Consider the following 17,099-nt stretch of genomic DNA (forward strand, 5'->3'; position numbering starts at 1 on the left):
AAGGATCACGGGATACACAGCTGCCCCACAGTTTGATAATTATATATGCAGATATCAGCATTGATGGATGTCAAACGACAGCTGCACTTCCCTGTCCCTGTGACCTGCACCTAATAAGACATCCATATATCAATTCGTACAACCTTCTTCCTGTGCTGAGCTGATTGGCGTCAAAGACACGTTTCTCTCTGTAGACTTTCGTAACTTGCTGCCTACAGCCAAAATTGACATCCGCACCGACGCACTTCAAATAACACGTCTAATCCGGCGCATCATTCACCGCCCAGAAATCTACCAGAATATATACCGTCTGGCGGCTCTCGCCCCTCAAACCATTCGAAATGAGTGGGTCCCGCTCTCACGTGACCTATACTCAATTAAACCTCTGCAGATTCTTCAACCCGCCAGGCGACTCTACCCTCATCAATGCGACCGTTCGTCAGTATGAATGATGCCGCCCTTCTTCTCACAAGAAAAAACCACTCCGGCGCCGCACACAAGTCCCTGTGTGCTGTAATCCTCCCCGCGGTCTTCACGCAGAGGAGGTTGCGCTTCTGAAGATCCGTGTCGGGATTGCCCTCACACTAGCTCTGACTAGACAACGGCCTCATTTTCGATACTTATATCTACGTCCTCGGTATCCTGTCTGTCTCTCGTGATTATGAGGCAGATCTCGCCAAACAACCCGTCGTGTTATATTACTTGGATGCAGAGACGTCATCATCGTTCCCTCTTGAATTTTATTAGAACGGCCAATCTTTTTTCTTTAATTCAATGCTCAATTTTCTTTTTGCATATTCCTTTATGCCCTGATACAATAAACAATGTTATAAAAAGAAAGCGTACCTCTACTACTCCACACCTTGCTGATTAAAAACTGTCACCTTGTAAAGAATAGCGTAGACGCTTTATTTGTCTTGCCAACAATTAATTTATTGTTTTTCTCGAGGGAAAAACAAAAGAAAAAAGCCCTAAATATTGATTGATTTGTTCGCATTGCCGTGGAGGTAGATGAAAGGCGCTATATAGTGTGAAGCGGGAGAGCATGCAAGGACATCTGACCAGAATATTTTGCTTCTCACTTCCTTCCTTCCTCTCGTCCAGGAAAGAAGGTGCGTAATGCCGTGTGTATATTCTAATCTTTTTCCCATGAGCGAGCACAAACGGGATGAAAAATTAGAGGTACAGAGGAGTTCCACCTTTAAGAGTATGATGCCTTTCATACACGCGGATTGTGTTGACGCTTTATTTGTTGTCTGAATTTTTAAATTTTTTCTAATTTTTCTATTTTATTTATTTTCTATACATTGATACTCAGCATCAGCAAACATTGTCTTTCCATTCTGAGCAGTGTGATACATTTGAACCCTTGTTGTTATTTTTATTTTTGCCAATTATTTAGATCAATTGCCTAGTTACAATTAAATAGCATCATCAAGCATTTTCCTTTTACCCGGAGCGGTGTGACGCCTTTGAACCCCTTTTTTACATGTGTTCCTTTTTTCACATATTTCAGTTATTTAATTCATCAAATACACACTATGAATATTATTAGCATTACCAAACATTTGCCTTTCATTACGAGTATTAATTCGTCATTGCCTATCACGTGCCAGTAAATCACTAGGATCACAAATCAGTGGGCATCTTAACTACTTCGCTACCGCGGCGAAGCGGTTACGTGAAGGGAGGAAAGTGTTAAAGGAAACAGAAAGCGAGAAAGGGGTGTCATAATGGACTACAGCGGAGTAATTTCTATCTCTGCACCAAGTTTACCGAGTGTTAGCCACCGGCTGCAGCGCAGCGGCCGGTTCGATTTCGGCTCCCTTCAACGCTTGGTAAGCTTCCCCGCAAAGACTTTACATTACGAGTCAAATTGTGGTTATTCCAGAGTCTTCCTCTACGGCAGCTCTATCTTATTTCAGACCCTCCTAGCTCGCTTAGAGGAAACGTTTGAGGCAAAAATTGATGCTAAGCTGGAAGCGAAATTTGCTGCATTCTCTCAACAAATCCAGCACCAAATGCAGCAGTTTCAGCAACAAATGCAGCAACAAATACAACAACAGTTTAACATCCTTATGCAACAAATTCAAACATGCATTACGGTCCCAAACATTAAAGCCGACGATACGGCAGCTCTCCCCTCCACCCAGGTAAAACCATACAATCGCTTGCCTCTCGCTCCAACCTCCAAACCAATCCTAGCTCCACCCACACTTCAACATGGGGCCCCGCCATCTACCTAATGTGTGGCAATGGAACTGCAGGAAGTACCGCCGTAAGTTAGGCAACCTGCAGCTCTACGTCCGAAATTCGGATATCCCTCCCGATATAATTGCCCTCCAGAAAACTCATGGCCCAGTGAAACTACCTGATTATAAACATTACTCTCCTCTGCACGTCGCCACCCCGACACTGATATCCTTATTCAACGCAACCGGCCGGTGGTGCAAAACTCCTTAGACGACGTTTACGTGGTCTGAGTGTTGCTGGAACTCCTCTGTCGTAAAAGGGGAGATCAAACCCTTTTCATTCTACTTACTCCCAAAAGACAAAAGATGCGACTTTGCCTCTCTTCTTTGCCGTATCAGCGCACCACCATAGTCTCCTCATTCCAAGGAAATTTCAATGCCCACCACCCAAGCATGGGAGTACCACACTATAAACCCAAAGGGTACCAATCTGTGGCTACGAGCACATGAACTGTCTCTCTTATTACTGACCCTCACATTCCCACCTGCGTAGGAAAGGACCTGTCTGCTGACACTTCACCTGATCTAGCATTCTGCTAAAATGTGAGGGTTAACAGTGTCTCAACACCGGGGATACCCTCGGAAGCGACTATATCCTCGCAACCACCCTTACCACGTCTCGGTACCGACGAAAAGGGCGCCCGACCCTCATCACGGGTTGGGATAAAAGCTTTCCAAATCTAATGCTATCAAAATACGACAGTTTTTGTTGTGATATTGCTGGCTAAATTTTTTTTAAAGAATGTGCAATACAACTGATTTCAAAATCGTTTCGCTGCCAGACACTACGCGATTAAAGAAGCGTGCGTAGTCCCTCCTCGGTGAGACGCCTGATCCGTGCATTCCGGCGGGGAGGGGAGGAGGGGGGCTTTGCTAGTAATTCTCGTTTTTATTGATTTACTTACTGAAAAAAAGAAATTATAAGCATCAAAAACGCATGCTGAAGCGAACTGCGTCCGCATTTTACTAGCAAAATCAGTTGGAGTCTGGAAAAAATGGGACAGGTAGGTCACCGCCACTTGCGGCGGGGGCTAGCCTGCCACCTAATTTTATCTGTTGTAGGCCGTCATTGCACCCGCCACTGCTTCGATGGTGGACGACGGCTGTTGCTGCGGCGCGCGTCTTTCTCTCACTCTTCTTTTTCTTTTCTTCTCTATTTTTTCGTCTGTCTGCACGTGGCAGCAGAGGTGGCTCAGCTATAGAGCCAGTAACAGTCTGTCCATTTTCCTTTCCTTGTTCCTACAGCCACAACAGCTCGGTTAAGGTGTCTGTGCAGAATGGTGACAGATACTCCGCCTTTTGTTTGATGTCAACCAATTTTAAACGCCACTGGTGCCTGCCTTACTGCGTCTATTTCTATATGCTAGTGTGGTGCGGCGTTCGAGGGAGCGCCAAATGAAAGTTAAGTTAAAGTTAAATTGGTTCACAGGAAGGGAAGGCGCAGTAACTGTCACACTTGTTTCTGTGGATACCCGAACCGCATCGTAAGGTAGGGGAGGAAGATGGGAATGAAAGTGGATAAAGAGAAAGGGGAGCCGTAGTGGAGGGCTACGGAGTAATTTCGACCACCTGGGGATCTTTAACGTGCGCTGACATCGCACAGCACACGGACGCCACTTCGTTTCGCCTCCATCGAAACGCAGCCGCCGCGGTCGGGTTCGAACCCGAGAACTCCAGCACAGTAGTCGGGCGTGTTACCACTGCACCGCCCCGGCGGGGCCCAAATGAAAGGCGCCGCACGGACACTTGGATTGAATGCCCGGTGGAGTCAGCTTGTGTGTGTGTGTGTGTGTGTGTGTGTGTGTGTGTGTGTGTGTGTGTGTGTGTGTGTGTGTGTGTGTGTGTGTGTGTGTGTGTGTGTGTGTGTGTGTGTGTGTGTGTGTGTGTGTGTGTGTGTGTGTGCGTGTGTGCGTGTGTGTGTGTGTGTGTGTGTGTGTGTGTGTGTGTGTGTGTGTGTGTGTGTGTGTGTGTGTGTGTGTGTGTGTGTGTGTGTGTGTGTGTGTGTGTGTGTGTGTGTGTGTGTGTGTGTGTGTGTGTCTGCGCGTGCGTGTGTGCGTGCGTGTGTGTGTGCGCGTGTGTGTGTGTGTGTGTGTGTGTGCGTGTGTGTAAAAAACTTTTATTTCGCCCGGAATAGAAGCCCCCTGCTCGCCGCCCCCGGTACGCAAGCCTAGGGGACGGGGCTGGGACCTCTGCGATTAGAGGCAGGCGAAAACGTCTTAGTTACTTGGTGGTGGTAGAAAACATTTATATAGGATACAAATACAGGAGGTTATGCATGATCTGACCCTGAAGGGGCCAACCCTCACAAACACTAGGTGGAGGTCCCTAGTTCGGGACCCCAGTGGCATCTGCCGCCGCTCGGGCTCGCCCGACTAAGGCCCGTTGGGCCTTCAGGTCGGAGCAGCCGAGCAGGGTCGCCTCCCAGTCCTCCCGGGTTGGGTTGGGGTGAGGGGGGATAGCCGGACTTGAGGGACAGGCCCACACCATGTGGTAGATGTCCGAAGACACCACCCCACAGTGCGGGCAGCTGCCAGAGAAAGCAGGGTCGAAGTGTTTTAGAGCTTCCGGGTACAGCAGTGTGTTGGTATAGAGGCGGAGTAAGAGCCGCTCATCCGCCTTTGAAAGGCCTTTACATGGGCGGGGGTAAAGGCTGTGGCTAGATTGGTAGTAATTTACGATATCTTTGAATGTATAAGCCGGATTAGGATCAGCGTCCTGGTCGGAGGGGGAGGAGGAGGAAACTTCCCGGAGAGAGAGCGCGCGGGCGGCGGCTTCGGCAGCCTCGTTTCCAGCCAGCCCCTGATGAGCAGGAGCACAAATAATATATCGGGTAGCGGGGTCCCCAATGTAGGAGCTATGTTGAAGTATTCGGTAGGCTAGATAAGGGGTTCAGCCCTGTTCGACGTTCCGACAGGCCCCTCCCGAGTCGGAAATTATATATTTCGAGTCAGAGTGAGAAGCAGCCAATGCTATGGCGACCTCCTCCGCATGAGTTATGTTGCGGGCCCTGAAGCTAAGACCGTTGACTGTTTTCGCCTCGTGGACGACTGCGGCCGTGTACCACCCACCATGGTGCGGGCCAGAGGCGTCCACATAAAAAACGCCGGGTTTAGAACCATAATGGCGTGCCAGGGCTTCCGCCTGCGCCAGGCGTCTGCCATCATGGTCTTCGCGTGCCATTTTGGCGGGAAGAGGGCGCATCTCCACGGCGCTGGAATGCGTGCCCGTTCTTCCATAAGTGCCGTGATGTGGAGCCGGGCAAGAAGGCGGCTGCCCGACTGCGTCTGCGACAAACGCGTATATTGATTTGTGAGGTGCGCTTCCCTCAATTCCCTGAAGGTGTTCACCATTCCCAGCGCAATAAGGCGCTGGTTTGAGGTATTCACAGGAATATCGAAGGCCCGCTTAATGATTTTGCAGAGAATGACCTCGAGGGCATCCTCATCTTGCTTCCGCAGGTGGAGATATGGAGTCGAATACAGGATTCGACTGGTTACGAAGGCGTTTGCCAGCCGCAAGGCATCCTTGCTTCGTAACCCCCCGCATTTATTGGAAACCCGGCGGACCATGCGGCCCACCTGGTCCCCCACCTTGCGGAGTTTAGCCAATGTGGTGTCTGGCTTGCGGTGTTGGTGAATGAAGAGCCCCAGTACTCGGACTTCTTGTGTTTCTGGAATTTGACCTGATTGAAGAGTAAGTTGAATTTTCGTAGTGCATTTCGGAGAGGGGCGGATGTGCACAAATTCCGATTTCTGTGGGGAGCATTCAAGGCCGCAGCGGCTAGCATAGCGGTCTGCTATAGTCGCCGCCTGCTGCAGGCTGGCCTCAATGTCTCCAAGTGAGCCCTGTGTAGCCCACAGGGTGATGTCGCTGGCGTACAGAGCATGCTGCACGCCCTCGACAGCACCCAGCTGGGCCGGCAGGCGCATCATGGCCAAATTGAATAGCAGGGGAGAAAGCACTGCGCCTTGCGGCGTTCCCCTGGTACCTAGGGGGAAGGGGCCGTGTTCGTTCTCCTGAATGCGGATGTAAGAGTGGCGGTCTGTGAAGAATAGGCGGATATATTGGAAGGCATGGTGGCCACAGTTGGTTTGACTTAAATGAGTGAGAATAATATCATGCGTTACGTTGTCGAAAGCCCCTTAAGATCCAGGGCGAGTACGACCCTATCGTTATGAGGGCACTCGAAGGGGTCAAGGACTTCCCGATGTAGTTGAAGCAAGACATCCTGTGCGGATCTGTGTGGGCGAAATCCGTACATGGTGTCCGCGAAGACATGTTGTGTCTCAAGGTACTCAGACAACCGGTCCCGCACCATCGTCTCCATAAGTTTGCCCACACAAGAGGTAAGAGAGATGGGGCGAAGGTTGTCCATGTTTATTGCTTTGCCGGCCTTTGGTATGAATGTGACCACAGCGGTTTTCCAATCAATTGGGAGTGGCGTATCTCCTCGCCATATTGCATTGATGTAGTCCAATAAAGTTGTATAAGCTGAGTCGGGAAGGTTAGCTAGTAATTTAACAGTGATTTTGTCCCGGCCAGATGCAGTACCACGTTTCATTTTGCCCAGGGCTGCCCGTAAGTCGTGGAGCTTAAACGGCTGATCAAGCTCAGCATTCTCAGAGCCTGCGTAAGAGTACGCCTGCCCACGGGTGTCCTGTATGTTGCACAAATATCGATCCCTGAGTTTGTGCGCGAGTTGTGTAGTATTACCAGAGAAGGTGTGGATTACATGCTGAAGATTTTTTTGTGTTTCTCTACGGGTCTGAGTGGGATCAATGAGGGCGCGAAAGAGGCGCCATGTGTTTCGGCTGGACATTTGACGCGCTGCCGTGTTGCACCTATCCACCCAGTTAAAGTCGGCGAGCTGGGCCGCGTACTCAGCCGCTCGCTGGGTGAGCTCGGCAATTCGAGCTTTAAGGTTTCTGTTATGTTTCTACCGGCGCCATCGGCGGACGACGGAGTGCCGAGCTTCCCAGAGGTGGAGTAGGTGGTTGTCCACATCCGATACCACCTCTGAAAGCTGAATCTGAGTTTCGGTGGAGCGAAGATGTGAAACCAAATGCTGGGACCATGAGGTGTACCCTTGCTCTGTAATGGATGTTGTGTTGTCGAACTTTTGCCTGAATTTCGTCCAATCTGGGAGACGGGCTTGTGTTGTGGGTTTAGAGAGTGGACGAGTTCTGATTGTGCTATTGATAATGCAGTGGTCGCTGCCGAGGGTTTCCTCGGTGTTGACCCAGTCTGCATGTTGGATGTTATAAGTAAAGGTGAGGTCCTGGACAGGTGTCCCTTGTCACGGAGTTACCAAGTCGGGTTGGGTGGACGGGGTCAGTGTGAAGAGTGAGGCCCAGCGTGGACGCAAGCTCCGCCAACCTGCGCCCTCGCTTTTCTTCACGGTGGTAGCCCCAAAGCCGACTGGGGGCGTTAAAGTCGCCTACAATCAGGAGGGGGTCTCGACCCGCGACTCTCAGCGCTCGGCTGAAGAGGTCTGCAAAAGAAATGTGTTGCAGTTTAGGAGGACAGTATACATTGAGAATATGAAGTGGTGGGTCCTGCTTGCGGAGGGGGAGGAGAGTCACTATCACGTAGGAATATACAATTTGGAGGTCGAGGTCGACAAGATTAGCTGTATAATTTTTCTGGACACAAAGACAAGTCGAGGGGTCTTGTTGTAATGTCGTATAGCTTGTGAGTGCGGCGCCCATCCCTGGCTCTTGGAGGGCTACCACGGCTGGTAAGCATTCAAAAGTTGCGAGGTAAAGACGGAAGTTGGCCCGCTTACAGCGAGCACGGAAACCTCTACAGTTCCACTGTGTTATTGTAAATGGGGAAGCCGAGTTTGAAGGTGGAAAGCGCCTACTTTTAGGGGGCCCGCCATCATTAGGATTAAATATAAATTTGGAGGGAGTGACTACCTCAGAGCCAGTACCCAAAGGCTGGGCATGGATCTCGGTCCCCGGGTGAGGGGCAGCTTCCTCGGTGTCCGAGTCTGTGACTCGACGGCTTGTTTTGGGAAGTCGAGAGGACACAACACGAAGGGGTCCCGGTCGTCGGAGAAGGCGGGCATTTTCACCGACATGTTTTGAAATCATAGCCGGAACAGTCTCCATGACCTTGGTCAGGACCTGCTCCATTGCTGCACTGATCATTGAGGTCAGTTTCATAGTCAGGCGGGCCTCCATCTCAGCGAGGACCGCCGCGAAGGCTGGTGATGATGCCACCGGCTCGCTCTCCATGTTCTCCGGGCTAGGAGGGCAGGGAAGATTAGAAGCCAATCTGCTTTCTAAAGCTTGAATTTTGGTAAGCAGCACCTCATTTTGGGCCCGGATGGCTGCCATCTATCTGTTTTTGGAGCTCGATATCAACCTGAGAATGGGAGGGAGGAGGAGGAGAGGAGGCAACCCCACCCATGCCACTCACCTGTTTGTCATTTTTCACGGCACGGGCCCAAGCGTCAGCTGTGCCATCCGTCTTGTTAGTATGGGCTTTGTGGCCTTTTCCCCCATTCGGTGGTGGCGGAGGCATCTGCCCCTTGGCGCCACCTCCGTCAGGGGCCTCTTGCTGCTTTTTCGCTGTGATGTTGGTCTGACGTTTTGCGATGTCTTTGGTTGTGGCGCCGGAGTGTTTTGGCTTCCCGTCAGAATGCCGTGTTGCTGGAGGCCCCGAGCGCTTGGCCGTAGAGGGCGAGCGGAATTTCCTCGCGCACTCAGGAGAGTTTGTTGGGTGCCCGAACCCACATGTTGCACATTTCGGCTGACAGCCGTGAGGAGCCCGCACCCCCTCCACTGCCGGCACTTTTTGGCCACCCAGGCCGCAGTTTTCACCATTCGGGTTGGCACATGTGTCCGCCCGGTGTCCAACTGTGCCGCACTTCACACATGCCGGAATTGTTCTTTTGTATGCCCGGACCAGGGCAATTTCTGAGTTGTAATGCACATACCGAGGCACAGTCTTCCCGGCGCAGGTGAGCTGGGCGGCGTTGGAGGTGCCGTATTTTCGGATGTCGACGATCTCTCTGGCTCGCCATTGAATTTTTTGTTGCAGGGACGCAGTGGTCTCGCAGCTCGCTACGGTGATGACACCTTTAGAAACATTGTCGGTTTGCTTAAGATGGCCCCGCATGGCAATGGAGCCTTTCGAAGAGGCAAGTTGAAATTCGCCAATGAGGCGATCTGTCACGTCGGCAACCGGGGTGCCCATGACAACGAGATTTTGCTCCCATGAAGGAAGCAGAGTGAGAGTAGCTGCTGCCGACGCATCCAGTAGGGCCTTGAAAGCTTCTCCCAACTGACCGCATTGACACAAATCCCGGAGGGCCACCGGTGTGCTGGGTTTGAGGACGACTTGATAGTCATCCGGATGGAATCTTGGAAGTGGTCTGGGTTTCCACTTCGGTGTCGGCTTATGAGCTGAACCGCCTTGGGACGCATCCGCGCGCTAGACGCCATTTTGCTGATTTGAGAGTGCTGACTTCGCTGACGTGGCGGAGGACGCTATCTTGGCTCGTCGCTGGGAGCGGCGTTCCACGAGCTTGAACAGATTATCATGCCGGAGAGCTGATCCCGGCGAAAGCTTTTTGGTTGGGGCAACCGGGACCGTGGACCAGGCCATAGTCTCGGGATCGTAGCCTCGCTGAGCTTGCAGAGCGACCATATTCTCCGGAAGGGCTCCTCGGCTCGGAGACGGCATCAGCCACCGGGCGGAGAAGGCAGCCGCGGCAACGCGGCCTGGGCCAGACGCTTTTCGGCGAATTTCAGCCCCGCTTGGGTCGGCGGGTCGCACTTCGCGGCGAGAGGCACCGGAGCCGGCGGAAAAACACGTCAGCCCTTGGTGCGCGCTCGAAGTGAACTCTTACTTGCGGCGCCTCTTCCGCCAAGCAGATGGCTTGCTTCTGCAGAGCGGGGTCCTCGCACCGCAGAATGGTTTCCCAGGCTTCTCTATTAAGTATTTTGTCTTAGCCTCACGGGGAGCTAGCGCACTCCCAAAATACGTCATTGAGGGTCCCTCTTTCTCCCCACATTGTTTACATTTATCGTCCTCTCTCATCTTCCTGGACGGGATAGGCCCAGACCGGGTGGATGTAATTCCCTGCCTGTAGACGCCGCCATGCGGTCGCCTCTTTGTTGCTCAGACGCTTATGCGATGGTGGCACCAGCTTTCTACTTTGTCTATAATTTTCGACTATTTCTGTGTATTTTAATAGACGATCGTTCATGTTCTCACAATAGGGCAGCTCCACGGTTACCCGAAAGTAGAGATCTCGGGCTAACTCGTGTGCCGCCTCGTTACCAAGAACAAACGCGTGCGCTGGAGTTCATATTAAGCTGACTTTTCTATTCAGCTGTTTTCCGGTCAGGATTCTGACTACTTCCGGTGCGATCCTGCCCTTTGCATAATTGTAAATGGCTGTTTTGTTGTCACCAATTATGAATTTTGCTTTTGTTCCTACGCGAGCGAGGCTATTGCAGCTTTTGCCGCTGTTTCGGAGTTGCGGCTTTTGATAGTGGCTGACAATATTGGGGCGCCTCGGCCGTCGACTACTGAGGCTACCGCCTCACCCGATTCCACTCGCCGCATCTACGTATGCACCTTCCTTACTGTCCAGTGGCTGGAAGCGCTTTTTGAGTGCTTCTGCTCTCTTTTGCCTCCTTTCCACGTTTATATGGAGTGCATCTTTCGAGGAAGAGGGGAGATGGTTAGCTTATCTCGGTATATCTGTGGGATACTCAACTTTTGTTGCATCCTTCTGTCTGTCTCCAGGCCCACCATATTTAAAATGGCTTTTCCTGTAGTTGTCTGGCTTAGCCTTTCGAGTTGCGACACTATGACTGCCTCTGCTGTTCTCACGTATTGGTACCCCCATAGTGAGGAACTTCTCTGTGGATGTACTCATTGGTAGGCCCGGGGCCCTTTTTATGTATCATCTAATGAGTGCCTCTACCTTTCGTTTTTTTCCTTTGCATCATCATCATCATCATCAGCCTTTCTATACCTATTGCAGGGCGAAGGCCTCTCCCATATCTCTCCAAATACCCGGCTCTGTGCTAGCTTCATCCACTTGACCCCTGCGAACTTCTCAACCTCCACCGCCCACCTTTCTGCCGCCCCCTGCTACGCTTTCCTTCCCTTGGAATCCAGCTTTTACCCTAAGCGACCACCGGTTATCTTCTCTTCGCACTACATGTCCTGCCCATGTCCATTTCTTCTTAATTTCCACTAGAATCTCGGTAACATGAGTTATTTCTCTGACCCACTCTACACGCTTCCTATCTTTTAATGTTACCCCTACCAGTTTTCGTTCCATAGCTCTCTCAGTTGTCCTCAACTTAAGTAGAACCCTCTTGGTTAGCCTCCACGTTTCAGCCCTATGGGTGAGTACAGGTAAGATGCAACTGTTGTCTACTTTACTTTTGAGCCATACCGGTAAGCTGCTGGTCATAATCTGTGAGTGCTTGCCAAATGCGCTCCATCCCAATCTTATTCCCAGTCGGAAAACACTACAGAAAATTTTCTGATGTTACGACAGAATTTCTGTGCGGTTTTTGACGGGAAACCTGTTGTGACAACAAAACATTCTGTAGTAACATCAGGAATTTCTGTAGTTACAACAGAAAAGTGCTGCAGAACTACAGACAACAGAAATATACTACAGAAAAACTACAGAACTACAGAAAAGTACTACAGAACTACAAAACAATCTGATGGTTACGACAGAACTACAGGATATTTTGTCGTATTTTTGACAAAGTTCTGTAGTTTTTTTCGACTGGGTTCTTCTTGTTATTTCCTTTTCATGGTCCGGATCTGCAGTTACTACCTGTCCTAAGTAGACATATTCGCCTCCTACTTCCAGTGCTTCGCTACCTAACGTAAACTGCTGTTCCTTCCCGAGGCTGTTGAACATTACCTTAGTCTTCTGCATATTATTTTTAAGCCTACATTTCTGCTTTTCCTGTCTAGGCCATCAATCATTATTTGCAGTTCATCCCCCGAGTTGCTTAGCAAGCCAATGTCATCAGCGAATCGCAGATTACTCACGTATTCTCCATCTACCCTTATCCCTAACTGCTCCCATTCCAAGTCTCTGAATACTTCCTCTAACAAGCTGTGAATAGTACTGGGGAGATTGTGTCTCCTTGCTAACACCTTTCTCTATGGGAATTTTGTTACTTTCTTTATGCAGAACTATGGTTGCTGTGCAGCCATTATATATATACCTTCCAGAATTTTCACGTACGGCTCGTCTACCTCCTGATTTCGCAACGCCTGCATCACCGCCGAGGTTTCTACTGAGTCAAATGCTTTTTCGTAATGAATGAATGATATATATAAAGGCTGGTTATATTCCGAGCATTTTTTATCACCTGGTTGATGGTATGGATATGATCGATAGCAGAGTACCGTTTCCGAAAACCTGTTTCATCCTTTGCTTGACTGCAGTCTAAGGTTGTCCTGGTTCTACTAGCGATTACCATTGTAAATACCTTATACATAACCGACAGTAAGCTGGTTGTTCCGTAATTTTTAAGGTCCTTTGAGACCCCTTTCTTTTGAATGGGAGTAATGTTTGCCATCTTCCATGGTTTCGGTACCATCGATGACACTAGGCACTCCGTATACAGGGTGCCCAGTTGTTCTAACACGATTTCCCCCGTCCTTCAACAAATCTGTGGTTATCTGATCCTCTCCAGCTGATTTCCCCCTTTTCATAGCTTCTAATGCTTTCTTGACCTCGTCCTTCGTCACTGGTTTAACGTCTGACTAATTTTTTCTACCGCCAATCTCCATACGGTCCTGAATACTTTGGCTACTGTAGAGATCTGTATACAACTCCTCGGCTACTTGTCCATATTCGTGATGATGTTGCCCGCCTTGTCCCTTAGCGCACACATCTGGGTTTTGCCTATATATGCCCAATTTCTTCTTTACCGCTTTAATGCTTCCCCCGTTCTTTACAGCATGCTCAATTTTCTCCATGTTATACTTTCTTATATCGGCCACTTTGCGCTTATTGATTAGCTTTGATATCTCGGTCAATTCTATCTGGCCTGTTGGATTGGAAGCTTTCATACACTGGCGTTTCTTAATCAAATCTTTCGTCTCCTTAGACAGCTTACCGATATCCTCTCTAACTATCATACCGCCTACTTCTACAGCACAATCTGTAATGATATCTCTGAAATTATTGTTATTGCTTCTAGGGTAATGTCGCCATCCTCGGTTAGAACTGAATATCTATTCTGTAGCGAGATCCTGAATTCTCCTGCCCTTCCTCTCACCGCTAATTAATTGATGGGTTTCTTTCTTACTAATCTGTTGCGTTCTTTCTTCAGATTTAGACTAATTCGGGACCCCACCATCCTGTGGTCACTGCATCGCACTTTCCAAATTACCTCTACATTTTACATAATGGCGGGGGTTGAACACAGTATGAAATCAATTTCATTTTAGTCTCCCCGTTAGGACTTTTCCATGTCTATTTCCGGTTCTTCCGTTTGCAGAAGAAGGTGTTCATGATTCTTAACTTATTACGCTCTGCAAGCTCAACTAATAACTCCCCCCTGCTATTCCTAGAGCCAATCCCATAGTCACCTACTGCCTGGTCTCCTGCCTACGCTTTCCCTACCTTGGAATTTAAGTCGCCCATTAGTACAGTACACTGCGTCCTTACTTTTCGCATTGCCGATTCTACATCCTCGTAGAAGCTTTCAACTGGCTGGTCATCATAACTACAGGTAGGTGCATAGGCATGTACAACCTTCAGTTTATACCGGTTATTAAGCCTAATTACGATGCCTGCCACCCTCTCATTAAAACTATAGAATTCATCTATATTACCCGCTATATACTTATTGACAAGGAAACATACTCCTAGTTCTCGCCTCTCCGGTAAACCTCTATAACACAGTACATACCGATCCTTCAGTACAGTATATGCCTCATTCGGGCTCCTAACCTCACTAAGCCCTATGGCATCCCATGCCATACCCTCTAGTTCCTCTAACAGCACTGCTAAACTAGCTTCACTAGCCAGGGTTCTAGCGTTAAACGTTGCTAAGGTCAGTTTCCAATGGCGGCATGTCCAGCGGAGCTAGGAATTCTTAGCACGCCCTACTGCGTCACAGGTCTGACCGCCGCCTTTGTCAGTTGTTCTGCAGCCGCTGGTGACTAAGGGCCGGGGTTTTATGGAACTTTTTATGGAACTAAAAAAAATGTTTGCTCTAAGATTTAATTATGGCGTAGAGTAGCTTATGCGGCTTATCACAGGTACCTGCATAAGTTTGGTCAAGCTCCTTTCTTTCAAGCCTCAGCCCTTTATTGTTATTCTCCTAAATATGCCTAGGAATTGTAAGGCGAAGCCTTCCAGTTTCTTTAGAGTCCCGTCATTGTATCCGTTCTCTTGAAGGATAGCCGTAGGATTCGTATTTGGTCAACATTTGGTACGGACGTTAATTCTTTCCACTTTGAAATCAAATTTACCGATTTCTCTCACCTTATTGGTTTGGGTTTGTAGACTAGTTCTGATTTCGCTGCCTGCAGTCGTCTCTATGCTTGCATCCCTTCCCTGGTTTATCCAGAAATTGATGTCGTCCGCGTAAATGCTAAATTTGAGCCCCTCGGTGTTCATCAGCGCTTTTGTGAGACCATCCATCGCCACGTTGAAGAGGAAAAGGGGAATTGGGAAAGAACTGATCCCTGCGGTGTGCCCCTGCTTTCTAGCTGAACTGTGGAAGAGTCAATGTCTTGGATTTTAATTCAGGCTCTTCTGTTTGTTAAGACGTCTCCTATGTAGGTATATGTTCTGGATCCAACTCCAGTCTCCTGAAGAATGCTCCGGATCGCCTCAAGCCTGACGTTCTCGAAAGCTTTCGTTAAGAGATTACTTTGGCGTCCCTAAATTGTCAGTCTATTCATTATGTCATGCTTTAGTCAGAGCATCACGTCCTGCATGCTCAAGCCTAGTCGGAAACAAACCATGTCGTGCTGCCACAGGTTGTTTTGCTCCGTGACACGCATCAGTTTCGTTTGGACCACGTGCTCCATTAATTTCCCTACGCATGAGGTTAAGGAAATGGGTCTTAGTCTTAGATTTTCGAGCTCTGGGGTTCTGCCTGGTTTTCGTATTAGGATTACGTTTGCGCAAACGCTTTCCATTGCAGAGGTAGCTCTCCTTTGGTCCAGAGTTTCTGCATGTACTCCGTTAGAGTTCTTATGGAGTCATTATCTAGGTTCCTCGGGCTTTTATTGGTGACCCCGTAGGGTCATGGTGCTCTGGCCTCTGCTTCTGTGATAGACGAGTTAAGTTCCTCTTTAGCGGCTCCACTGTACTTTAGGAGCGCGATCCTATCGGTGTCCCTCATGTGCGTGTTTGCTACTTCGTCCAGAAACTCCTCGTCCGTCCCCTTAAAAGCATATCTGGTTTTCAATGCTGTGATTCCTGATATGTGTGAATCTCCTGCTGCCGTCATCGAGTCATGACGTCATGACCGGACATGATGTCACTAATTCCGGTTATTAGACATGGCCGGATGTGACATCATGATGGCGTCACATCCGGTCATAGAGTCACTGCTGATGACGTCACCAGGTTAAGAGACCGACGGCGACTACGACGCGAAATGCAGGAACGGGCGCCAAAGAGCTGCGCTCTAAAAACAAACGCAAGCCTAGAACCTCGTTCGAAACCCGGTAGGGTCGGGTCCACTCAACTTGACTGCTCGACTCCAACCCCCAAAGTAGGGTCCATCGAAACACGAAGTGGCGTCCGTGTGCTGTATGTACTAAGTGCAAGTTAAAAGATCACCAGGTGGTCGAAATTACTCCGTCTCTACTACAACACCGCTTTCTCTTTTTCCGCTTTCACTCCCACCTTCCTCTCTTCTCCTATAACCCGGTTCAGGTGTCCAGAGAACAAATGTGACATACTCCGCCTTTCCTCTCCTGTGAACCAACTGTTATTAAACAGGGATATATTTCCACAGCTGAAATAATAATAATAATAATACTAATAATAATAATAATAATAATCGGTTCACAGGAAGGGAAAGGCGCAGTATCTGTCACACTTGTGTCTGTGGACACCTGAACCGCGCCGTAAGGGAAGGGAGGAAGGTGGGAGTTAAAGTTGAAAAAGAGAAAGAGGGGCCGTATTGGAGGGCTACGAAGTAATTTCGAACACCTCGGGATTTTTAACGTGCGCTGACATCGCACAGCACACGGACGCCTCTTCGTTTCGCCTCCATTGAAACGCAGCCGCCGAGGTCGGGTTCGGACCCGGGTATTCCGGACAGTATATCGGGCATCTTACCACTGCACCACCCCGGCGGGGCACTTGTTCTCGGGAAAGGAAAGGCGCACTATCAGTCACAGTTTTCTGCGGGCACCTGAATCGCGCCATAAGGGGAGGGAGGAAGATGGGAATGAAAGTAGAAAAAGAGAAAGGGAAACCATAGGGGAGGGCTGCGGAGTAATTTCGACCACGTGAGGATTAACGTGCGCTGACGTGGATGTGAGGAGTGACGGGGTGAGGGGTGGCTGAGCCTGAACCTGATGGGGCTGAGACAGGCAGGTCACCGCCGCTTGCGGCGGGGGCTAGCCTGCCACCGAATTTTTATCTGTTGTAGGCCGTCATTGCTTTTTCTTTTCTGTCCGCTCGAGGCAGCGGAGGTGGCTCAGCTACAGAGCCAGTAGCAGGCCCGTGTATTTTTGTCCCTCTTCCTACAGCCACAACAACGTGCGCGCAATGCACACGGACGCTTCTTCGTTTGGCCGCCATCGAAACGCAGCCGGCGAAATACACGGGTCTGATCCCGACCGTCGGCGGTTTCGCCTTCCAGTTAACTG

The sequence above is a fragment of the Amblyomma maculatum genome, chromosome 11 (genome assembly GCF_055883805.1).
Source record: "Amblyomma maculatum isolate TAMU_Amacu chromosome 11, ASM5588380v1, whole genome shotgun sequence".
NCBI lineage: Eukaryota > Metazoa > Arthropoda > Arachnida > Ixodida > Ixodidae > Amblyomma > Amblyomma maculatum.